Genomic DNA, 9,351 nt, shown 5'->3' with positions numbered 1-9,351 from the left:
TTTTCAACTCTTACGCAATACATGAGCGCAAGCCATGGACATAGCACTATGGTGGCATATGGTGGTGGTTGTGAGGAAAAAAATGGAGAAGATAGTCTCACATCAACTAGGCGTATCAACGGGCTATGGAGATGCCCATCAATAGATATCAATGTGAGTGAGTAGGGATTGCCATGCAACGGATGCACTAGAGCTATAAATGTATGAAAGCTCAACAAAATAAACTAAGTGGGTGTGCATCCAACTCGCTTGCTCACGAAGACCTAGACAATTTTGAGGAAGCCCATCATTGGAATATACAAGCCAAGTTCTATAATGAAAAATTCCCACTAGTATACGAAAGTGACAACACAAGAGACTCTCTATCATGAAGACCATGGTGCTACTTTGAAGCACAAGTGTGGAAAAAAGATAGTAGCATTGTCCCTTCTCTCTTTTTCTCTCATTATTTTTTTGGTGGGTTCTTTGGCCTCTTTTTTATATTTAAAGTCTGAAGTCTCATCCCGACTTGTGGGGGAATCATAGTCTTCATCATCCTTTCCTCACTTGGGACAATGCTCTAATAATGAAGTTCATCACACTTTTATTAATTTACAACTCGAGAATTACAACTCAACACTTAGAACAAAATATGACTCTATATGAATGCCTCCGGTGGTGTACCGGGATATGCAATGAATCAAGAGTGACATGTATGAAAATTATGAAGGTGGCCTTGCCACAAATACAATGTCAACTACATGATCATGCAAAGAGCAATATGACAATGATGAAGCGTGTCATAATAATGGAATGGTGGAAAGTTGCATGGCAATTTATCTTGGAATGGCTATGGAAATGCCATAATAGGTAGGTATGGTGACTGTTTTGAGGAAGGTAAATAATGGGTGCATGATACCAGCAAGAGTTGCGCGGCATAATAGAGGCTAGCTGTAACGCCCCGGATCCGATGCGCCAGGTGTCTGCCAATTATTCGCCGTCGTTGCCATTTCATTTGCTTGCGTGTTGCATTTTGCCATGTCATCATCTGCTTTTCATCTGCATGTTTTTCAAAACTTGCATCCGTTCGGGTTCTCCCGGTTCTCTCCGTTGTCCGTTCGGAGTCCGGACCTCTCGCGCGCGCCCGTCGCCCCTCTCAGACCTTGTTTTCGTGTGCGGGTGTTAAACTTTCTCAGAATGGCCCGAGGTTTGCCAAGCGGCCTTGGTATAGCACCGGTAGACCGCCTGTCAAGTTTCGTGCCATTTGGAGGTCGTTTGATACTCCAACGGTTAACCGCGTAGCCCGTAACCCCCTCTCTCTTTGCAGCCCAACACCCCTTCCAAACTGTCCCAAAACCCAGCAAACTCCCCTCCATGCTCTCGGTCGTTCGATCATGATCGCGTGGCCGAAAACCGCTCCTCATTTGGACTCTCCTAGCTCCCAGAAACTATAAATATGCCCTCTCCGTCCAAATTCGCGGATGAAACCCTAGCCTAAAAACTTCCCCGCGCCGCCGGACGCGTCCGCCCGCCGACGGACATGTCCGCCCCGCCGCCGCAGCCAACCCGTGAGCGCCACGTGTCGCCGCCACCGCCGTTCCGACCGCGCGCTGCCGCGGGCCCGCGAAGCCCGTCCGTGGCCCTCCCGGCCCATCGCCGTCGCCCGACGAAGCTCGCCGCCGGCCCCGCGCCGAGCCGCTCGTCCCCGCCGCCGGCGTGCCCCGCGCCGCCCCGCGCGCTGCTCCGCCGGATCGGCCCCGCCTCACCGCGGTGCCCTCCGCCGCCAAGCCCCGTCGCCGGCGCTCGCCTCTGCCGCCGCCCTCCGGCGCCTCCCTCCGCCGTCCAACCGCCGCCTCCCGATCGCCGCCTCCCGCACCGCGCCCCCGCGTCGCCCGGCTCCCCGGAGCACCGCCGCCGACCAGATCCGGCCGGGAATGGGTGCTCCCGCGCCGGATCCGCTATTCCCCGCGCTTCTCCGGCCTCCCCTCACCGGCCCCGCTTCACCGGAGGTCCACGCCGCCGTCGCCATGGCACTGCTCCTCCCGCTCGCCTTCGTGGGCCATGACCTCTCCAGGCCCATCTCCCCGGCCTCCTCGTGGTCCAGCCCATCACCAAGCCGGCCCTCTGGGCCACAAGGTGAGCGTCGCCTCGCTATCCCGCGCCCTGAGCGTCGTTTTACTATTTTGCACCGTCCGTTTTTTTCAAAAATCCACTAAGTCCCCAGTTCTGTAACATTTTCATGCCATGTTCATCGCATCGTATCTCTCCATCCGTAGCTCCGTTTCGTGCGTGTAATATGTCAAATTGTTCGCCTCAACGAGTACTTCATTTCATTCCATTGCATCATGTTCATTTGAGGTCATATAGATGCCTGAATCTTTGTTGCTAGAGTGCTTCATAATGTTAGTTCCTGTTTCTTAACAGAACTTGCTCATTTGTCATTTTTGCCATGTTTGATGTGTGCATCCTATGAGGTTGATGTCTACATGTGTTTTGAACTATGCCATGTCTTTTTTATAGTGGTGCTTACCATGTATTTTTTGTGATCTCTGTGGTGACTAGCACGAGCACGCAAACTAGGCTTCGTAATGTTGCTGTTTTGCTAGACTGAATCTGTTATTTCGTGATGCCATGTAAACCTGATCCTACTAGTCATTCTATGCATAATCTGGAGATGTTTACTAAATATGTTTTGATCTACATGTCATGCTCTATCCATTCATGCCCCTGGTTGAAATTATAGCTTGCTGTAGCTTGTTCATATCTTGCTTCAAAGTTGCTTGATAATGTTGCTGTCAGCCTGTTAACATTAAGTTCAGTTGTTTCCATGATTGTTGCTAGTGTTCCATGCACCCTATGACCTTGCTATTTCCATGCTTAGCTTCATAAACATGCCTTCTTACTGTTGGTTGCCTTGCCATGCCATGTATTGCTTTGTGGTGAGTGGGACAAGCTCACCAACATGCCTTCATAATTCTGTTCCTGCCATGTTTGAATCTGTATTATAACTTGCTATGTTTACATGGGTGCCATCGTATTTTCTGATCATTTTTGGCTCATGGTCAGTAAGGGACTTTTGATCTATGCAATTAGTAGATTCATGCCATGCCTTTGTTTGCCATGTTAAGTTCCTGTAACATGTTGTTTGATAGCTCTAAACATTGCAACCTGATGTTATTTTCTGCAAAGTCTGAACTGTTATTATTTGCAATCTTTCCATGTGTGTTTGAGGATGTTCTAGTAGTTTATGGAGATAGTTCAGTGTTCATGTTTTGTTATGCTTTACCTGTACATCATGTCCATGCCTTTTGTTCTCATGTTGGGATGCTGTAGCATGTTGTTTTGATGCTTGCAATATGCCTAGTTGCTGTTTTGGACAGCTTGTCCTTTAAACTTGTTTCATGTGTGTGTGTTGAACCGTTGCTCCGTTTTGAGTGTGCTCTATATGAAACTTGATTGATTTTGCATATAGTTTCATATTATCATGTTGCATCCTTGTTTTGAGGTGTTTGCTTGATGTTTGGGTGCATTTTGCATCAATGCCATGTTTAACTTGTTTTGCTCATATCTTCTAGGCCGTAGCCCCGAACTAAGTGAACTTTATATGTAACTTGACTAGAATCTCGTGTAGATCATATTTGTGCATCTTAACTTGCTGTTTGACAACTTGAACATAAGTTTTATTCAGATCTGGACCAATATCGAAATATGCATTTGAGGACTTACCGGAATTGTTATATGTTGTTCCCGGCCTCATTTAAACTTGTCTTGATGTGTTGCTCTTGTTTGCGTCATCTCTTGCCATGAGTAGATTCATGTAGCTTTGTCATGCATCATGCTTGTTTGTGCATCATGTCATGTTCAGGTGTGGTGTGTTTACCATGTTGTGTGCTTCTCTCGATAGTTCCCGTTTCGTTGCGATCGTGAGGATTCGTTCGTCTACGCTTGGTTCGTCTTCGTGGCTTCATCTTCTTCATGGACTCGTTCTTCTTCCTTGCGGGATTTCAGGCAAGATGACCGCTACCCTGGATCTCACTACTATCATTGCTATGCTAGTTGTTTCGTTCTATCGCTATGCTGCGCTACCTATCTTTTGTTTATCAAGCCTCCCATATTGCCATGAACCTCTAACCTTTGACACCTTTCCTATGCAAACCGTTGTTTGGCTATGTTACCGCTTTTGCTCAGCCCCTCTTATAGCGTTGCTAGTTGCAGGTGAAGTTGAAGATTTCTCCATGGTGGACAGGATTTTGGTTGGGATATCACAATATCTCTTATATTATTAATGCATCTATATACTTGGTAAAGGGTGGAAGACTCGACCTTATGCCCGGTGTTTTGTTCCACTCTTGCCGCCCTAGTTTCCGTCATACCGGTGTTATGTTCCCGGATTTTGCGTTCCTTACGCGGTTGGGTGATTTATGGGACCCCCTTGACAGTTCGCTTTGAATAAAACTCCTCCAGCAAGGCCCAACCTTGGTTTTACCATTTGCTTCACCTAGCCCTTTTCCCCTTGGGAGTCGCGCTCTCGAGGGTCCTCTTTATTTTACCCCCCCGGGCCAGTGCTTGTCTAAGTGTTGGTCCAAACCGAGCGATGTCCGGCGCCCCCTGGGCAATCAGGGTCTATGCCAACCCGACGTCTTGCTCATCCGGTGTGCCCTGAGAATGAGATATGTGCAGCTCCTATCGGGATTTGTCGGCACAGCGGGAGGCTTTGCTGGTCTTGTTTTACCATTGTCGAAATGTCTTGTAAACCGGGATTCCGAGTCTGATCGGGTCTTCCAGGGAGAAGGTATATCCTTCGTTGATCGCGAGAGCTTGTCATGGGCTAAGTTGGGACACCCCTGCAGGGTATAATCTTTCGAAAGCCGTGCCTGCGGTTATAGGCAGATGGGAATTTGTTAATGTCCGTTTGTAGATAACTTGACACCAGATCCGAATTAAAACGCATCAACCGTGTGTGTAGCCCTGATGGTCTCTTTTCGGCGGAGTCCGGGAAGTGAACACGGTTTTTGGGTTATGTTTGACGTAAGTAGGAGTTCAGGATCACTTCTTGATCATTGCTAGCTTCACGACCGTTCCGCTTGCTCTCTTCTCGCTCTTATTTGCGTATGTTAGCCACCATATATGCTTAGTCGCTGCTGCAACCTCACCACTTTACCCCTTCCTTTCCCTTTAAGCTTTGCTAGTCTTGTTACCCATGGTAATGGGATTGCTGAGTCCTCGTGGCTCACAGATTACTACAACAATAGTTGCAGGTATAGGTTTATGCGATGATCTTGACGCGAGAGCGATGCTTGCTTGCGTTGAGTTCTTCTTCTGCTTCTTCGATCAGGGGATAGGTTCCAGATCGGCAGCCTGGGCTAGCAGGGTGGATGTCGTTTGAGTTCCTGTTTGTGTTTCATCCGTAGCTGGATGTTGATCTTATGTATGATAATGTTGTATTCGTGTGGCATTGTATGCCCCTTGTATGTATCCCCATCTATTATGTAATGTTGATGTAATGATATCCACCTTGCAAAAGCGTTTCAATATGCGGGTCTATCCTTGGTGGGACCTTTGAGTTCCTTTTGGATAGGGTCGCATATTGGGCGTGACACTAGCAAAGTGGAAGGGTTAGTGTGCATATATACATGGACTCACATTAGTCATAAAGAACTCATATACTTATTGCAAAAGTCTACTTAGCCCTCGAAGCAAAGTACTACTACGCATGCCCCTAGAGGGATAGATTGGTAGGAAAAGACCATCGCTCGTCCCCGACTGCCACTCATAAGGAAGACAATCAAAAGAGTACCTCATGCAACAAATTTGTCGCACAAATTTTACCATAAGTGCATGCTACGGGACTTGCCAACTTCAACACAAGTATTTCTCAATTTCATAATTACCCACTAGCATGACTCTAATATTACCACCTTTATATCTCAAAACAATTATCAAGCAGCAAATTGATCCTAGTGTTTAATGCACTTTCTATGATAGTTTTTATTATACCCAAATTGGATGCTCATCATTCTAGGACCAAATTTATAACCAGAGAAAATACCATGCTGTTCTAAAAGACTCTCAAAATAATATAAGTGAAGCATAAGAGGTCAACAATTTCTTCAAAATTAAGCCACCGCCGTGCTCTAAAAGATATAAGTGCAGCACTAGAGCAAAAACTTATCTAGCTCAAAAGATATAAGTGAAGCACATAGAGTATTCTAATAAATTATAATCAAGTGGGATTCTCCCAAAAGGTGTGTACATCAAGGATGATTCTGGAGAACTAAAAATGAAATACTAATATCATACAAGACGCTCCAAGCAAAACACATATCATGTGGCGAATAAAAATATAGTTCCAAGTAAAGTTACCGATAAACGAAGACGAAAGAGGGGATGCCTTCCGGGGGCATCCCCAAGCTTAGGCTTTTGGCTATTATTGAATATCTTGGGGTGCCATGGGCATCCCCAAGCTTAGGCTCTTGCCACTCCTTATTCCATAGTCCATCAAATCTTTACCAAAAACTTGAAAACTTCACAACCTAAAACTCAACAGGAAATCTCATAAGCTCCGTTAGTGAAAGAAAGCAAAACCACCACATAAGGTACTGTAATGAACTCATTCTTTATTTATATTGGTTTTAAACCTACTGAATTCCAAGTTCTCTATGGTTCATACGACTTAATACTAGCCATAGATGCATCAAAATAAGCAAACAACACACGAAAGGCAGAATCTGTCAAAAACAAAAAAGTCTGTAGCAATCTGTAACTTTTGAATACTTATGGAACTCTAAAAATCCTACCAAAATAGGAAGTCCTGGGCAATTTGTCTATATATCTACAGAAAAAAGAATCAACACAAAAGCACGTTTATGTGAATTACTAAAATTATTTTCGTGCGTGCAAAGTTTCTGTTTTTCAGCAGAATCAAATTAACTATCACCATAGGTTATCCTATAGGTTCTACTTGACACAAACACTAATTAAAACATAAAAACACATCTAAACAGAAGGTAGATGAAAAATTTATTAAATAACAACAAGGAAAAAAATATTGGGTTGTCTCCCAACAAGCGCTTTTCTTTAAAGCCCTTTTAGATAGGCATTGATAATTTTAATGATGCTCACATGAAAGACAAGAATTGAAGCGCAAAGAGAACATCATGAAACACGTGACAAACACATATAAGTCTAACATACTTCCTATGCATAGGCATATTATAAGAAAACAAATTTGCAAGGCAAGCAGAAACTAGTATATGCAAGGATGCAAAACGAAACAATATCAATCTCAACATAATGAGAGGTATTTTAGTAACACGAAAATTTCTACAACCATATTTTCCTCTCTCATAATAATTACATGTGGGATCATAGGCAAATTCAACAAAATAGATATCACAAAACATATTCTCAACACGATCCATATGCATGCGAAGTTGACACTCTTCCAAGATAGAGGGGTTAACATTAACTAAAGTCACGACCTCTCCAAACCCACTTTTATCAAAAATATCATAAGATTGAACATACTCCAAATATGTGGGATCTAAAGTTGACACTCTTCCAAATCCACTTTCAATATTATTGCAAGCACTATTATCAATCTCATATTCATCATGGGGCTTAAACAAATTTTCAAGATCATAAGAAGAATCACACCAATCATGATCATTGCAACAAGTAGTAGACATAGCAAAACTAGCATCCCCACGCTTAGGGTTTTGCATATTATTAGCACAATTGACATCAAGAGAATTCATAGTAAAATCATTGCAATCATGCTTTTTATTCAAGGAGCTATCGTGAATCTCTTCATAATTTTCTTCATCACAATTTTTAGATTCACGAATTTCAAGCAAAACTTCATAAAGGTAATCTAGTGCACAAGACTCACAAGCAATCGGTTGATCATAATTGGATCTCTTAAAGATATTAGCAAATGGATGAGGATCCATAGATCTTAGGTTCTGTTTAGCAATAAATAAACAACTATTCCAACCAAACAAGCAAACGACCGAAGTAAGACATCAAAGCAAACAAAAAAGACAAACAAAAGAAGGGCGAATAAAACGGCAAGGGTGAAGTGGGGGAGAGGAAAACGAGAGGCAAATGGCAAATAATGTAAATGCGAGGGAGATGAGTTTGTGATGGGTACTTGGTATGTCTTGACTTGAGCGAAGACCTCCCCGGCAACGGCGCCAGAAATCCTTCTTGCTACGTCTTGAGCTTGCGTTGGTTTTCCTTCAAGAGGAAAGGGTGATGGAGCCATAGTAGCGTAAGTATTTCCCTCAGTTTTTGAGAACCAAGGTATCAATCCAGTAGGAGGCTCCTCAAAAGTCCCACGCATCTACACAAACAAACAAGAACTCACAACCAACGCAATAAAGGGGTTGTCAATCCCTTCACGACCACTTGTGAAAGTGAGATCCGATAGAGATAATATGATAAGATAAATATATTTTTGGTATTTTAAAATATAGATTGGAAAAGTAAAGATGCAAATAAAAGTAAATAGCAAACTTATATGATAAGAGATAGACCCGGGGGCCACAGGTTTCACTAGGCTTCTCTCGAGATAGCATAATTATTACGGTGGATGAACAAATTACAGTCGAGCAATTGATAGAAAAGTGAATAATTATGAGATTATCTAGGCATGATCATGTATATAGGCATCACGTCCGTGATAAGTAGACCGACTCCTGCCTGCATCTACTACTATTACTTCACACATCGACCGCTATCCAGCATGCATCTAGAGTATTAAGTTCATAAAGAAGAGAGTAACACATTAAGAAAGATGACATGATGTAGAGGTATAAACTCATGCAATATGATATAAACCCCATCTTTTTATCCTCAATGGCAACAATGCAATACGTGCCTTGCTGCCCCTGCTGTCACAGGGAAATGACACCGCAAGATTGAACCCAAAGCTAAGCACTTCTCCCATTGCAAGAAAGATCAATCTAGTAGGCCAAACCAAACTCATAATTCGAAGAGACTTGCAAAGATAACTTAATCACACATAAAAGAATTCAGAGGAGATTTAAATATTTCTCATAGATAAACTTGATCATAAACCCACAATTCATCGGATCTCGACAAACACACCGCAAAAAGAGTTATATCGAATAGATCTCCAAGAAGATCAAGGAGAACATGGTATTGAGATCCAAAGAGAGAGAAGAAGCCATCTAGCTAATAACTATGGACCCGAAGGTCTGTGGTAAACTACTCAGAACTCATCGGAGAGGCTATGGTGTTGATGTAGAAGCTCTCCGTGGTCGATAACCCCTCCGGTGGAGCACCGACAAAGGCTCCAAGATGGGATCTCGCGGATACAGAAGGTTACGGTGGTAGAAATAGTTTTTC

The sequence above is a fragment of the Triticum aestivum genome, chromosome 7B (assembly GCF_018294505.1).
Source record: "Triticum aestivum cultivar Chinese Spring chromosome 7B, IWGSC CS RefSeq v2.1, whole genome shotgun sequence".
NCBI classification, from domain to species: Eukaryota; Viridiplantae; Streptophyta; class Magnoliopsida; order Poales; family Poaceae; genus Triticum; species Triticum aestivum.
Note: the sequence above shows the minus strand (reverse complement) of the source record.